The 2,966-nt window shown below is 39.2% G+C and overlaps 1 pseudogene; it reads left to right on the forward strand.

The window, feature by feature from the left end:
* Positions 1–372: 372 nt before the first annotated feature.
* LOC128588348 (mitochondrial Rho GTPase 1-like) lies at positions 373–2,721 on the forward strand (annotated as a pseudogene).
* Positions 2,722–2,966: the final 245 nt, after the last annotated feature.

The following is a 2,966-nucleotide window of genomic DNA, read 5'->3' on the forward strand; positions in this document are numbered from 1 at the left end:
TCTTAACTGTGCAAAAGCTCTTTAGCTTGATCAAGTCCCAGTTATTTATTTTTGGTGTTGCTGTAATTGCAGGAGGTGGGTGGGTGGGTGGGTAGGTGGTCTTCTTCATAAAGTTTTTCCCCAGGCCAATATCTTCAAGTGTTTTCCCCACACTCTCTTCTAGAATTTTTATTTGTGTATTAAATTTAAATCTTTTATCCAGTCCCGCTGGGCTGTCCTGGCTCAGGTGCTCTGAAGTAACTGAGGAGGCCATGTGGTGGGCCTGGGCAGCTGAAGAGGCTGCCAGGTGATGCCAGTAGTGTGGGGAGACCAGCACCGTGGAGTGGGTGCACCTGGTGAAAGGAGTCCACTCCAAGCGTGTGGGCAGCAGACATGAAGAAAGACCTGCGGATCCTGCTGGTGCCAGAACCTAGAGTTGGGAAGACATCACTGATTATGTCTCTGGTCAGTGAAGAATTCCCAGAAGAGGTTCCTCCTCGAGCTGAAGAAATCACCATTCCAGCTGATGTCACCCCTGAGAGAGTTCCAACACAGATTGTAGATTACTCAGAAGCAGAACAAAGTCATGAACAACTTCATCAAGAAATATCACAGGCCAATGTTATTTGCATAGTGTATGCTGTTAACAATAAGCATTCTATTGATAAGGTATCGAGTTGATGAATTCCTCTCATAAATGAGAGAATAGACAAAGATAGCAGCAGGCTGCCTTTAATGTTAGTTGGGAAAAAATCTGATCTGGTGGAATATAGTAGTATGGAGACCATCCTTCCTATTATGATCCAGTATACAGAAATAGAAACCTGTGTGGAGTGTTCAGCAAAAAACCTGAAGAACATATCAGAGCTCTTTTATCATGCACAGAAAGCTGTTCTTCTTCCTATGGGACCCCTGTATTTCCCAGAGGAGAAGGAGATGAAACCAGCTTGTATAAAAGCCCTTATTCATATATTTAAAATATCTGACCAAGATAATGATGGTAACCTCAATGATGCTGAGCTCAATCTCAACTTCTTTCAGAAAATTTGTTTCAACACTTCATTAGCTCCTCAAGCTTTGGAAGATGTCAAGAATGTAGTAAGGAAGCATATAAGTGATGGTGTGGCTGATAGTGGATTGAAGGTTTTCTCTTTTTACACACACTTTTTATCCAGAGAGGGAGACACAGAACTACTTGGACGGTGCTTTGATAATTCGGTTAGGATGATAATCTGAATTTGATGCCTGAATGTTTATTTCCCCTGCTAAAAATACCTCCTGATTGCCCTACTGAATTAAATCATCATGCATATTTGTTTCTCCAGAGCACCTTTGACAAGCATGATTTGGATAGAAACTATGCTTTGTCACCTGATGAGCTTAAAAATTTATTCAAAGTTTTCCCTTATATACCTTGGGGGCCAGATGTGAATAACACAGTTTGTACCAAGGAAAGAAGCTGGATAACCTACCAGGGATTCCTTTCCCAGTGGATCCTCACAACCTATTTAGATGTACAGCCATGCCTGTAGTATTTGGGCTACCTAGGCTATTCAATATTGACTGAATAAGAGTCTCAAGCTTTAGGCATTACAGTAACAAGAGATAAAAAGGTCGACCTAAAGAAAAAAACAGACTCAAAGGAGTGTGTTAATCTTTTCCATATTTACACTAGTGAATTTAATTATAATATGCCTGGGAGATGTCTTATTTGGATTGAGTTGTGCTGGCATACTGAAACTGTCTGCTATCCAAGTTTCAGAATCTCTTGGCATGTCTGGAAAATTCTCTTTCATAATTTCATGGAGAAGGGTCTCTGTGCCTTGCAAGGCCACTTCATCACTTTCAGGGATTCCAATGAGGTGGATATTAGCCTTCTTTGAATTATCCCAAAGCTCTCTGAGGGAATGATCTGTTTTTGCTCTCCATTTCTCTTCCTCTTTACAAGGGTACATGTGAAACTTAGTGAATGCAGAATATGATTGTCTTAACACAATTACTAAGAAAATGCCAGAAATGCTATGTTAACCAGTGTGATGAAAATGTGCCAAACTGTTTATAAACCCAGTGCATGGTGCCCCATTATCGCATTAATGTACACAGCTATGATCTAATACTAATAAAAGAAAAAGAAGTGTGTTCAGATGTAACTTAATTGGAATGAAAAACTGTGGGAAAAGTGGAGTTCTTCAGGCTCTTCTTGGAAGAAACTTAATGAGGCAGAAGAAAATTCATGATGATCATAAATCCTACTATGCAATTAACACTGTTTATGTATATGGACAAAAGAAATACTTGTTGGTGCATGATATCTCATAATTGGAATTTCTAACTGAGGCTGAGATCATTTGTGATGTTGTGTGCCTGGTATATGATGTCAGTAATCCCAAATCCTTTGAATACTGTGCCAGGTTTTTTAAGCAACACTTTATGGACAGCAGAATGCCCTGCTTAATCGTAGCTGCAAAGTCAGACCTACATGAAGTTAAGCAAGAATATAGTATTTCACCTACTGATTTCTGCAGGAAACACAAAATGCCTCCACCACAAGCCTTCACTTGCAATACTGCTGATGCATCCAGTAAGGATATCTTTGTTAAATTGAAAACAATGGCCATGTACCCGCACCTGACACAAGCTGACCTCAAGAGCTCTACATTTTGGCTTTGAGCAAGTTTTGGTGCTACTGTTTTTGCAGTTTGGGGCTTTGCTATGTACAGACCACTTTTGAAACAACGATAATTAAAATACCATCGGTACCAAAAAACCCCACTTTTAGGTACATTCTGAATGCTGAGTCTAGAAATATTGAGGTATTTATACATGCAGAGTTACATTATTAATATTTGTAATTCATGTGTAAGAGTATTTTAATATTAGATATAACTGCAGTATTGGCTAGCATTTGGAAAGAAGCAGCTAACAGCCAAAATAAATGGCTAAATTTCAGAGGCCAAAAGGGAATATTTTGTAAATAATGAACATAT

Source organism: Nycticebus coucang, chromosome 6, assembly GCF_027406575.1.
Source record: "Nycticebus coucang isolate mNycCou1 chromosome 6, mNycCou1.pri, whole genome shotgun sequence".
In the NCBI taxonomy this organism is placed as follows: Eukaryota; Metazoa; Chordata; class Mammalia; order Primates; family Lorisidae; genus Nycticebus; species Nycticebus coucang.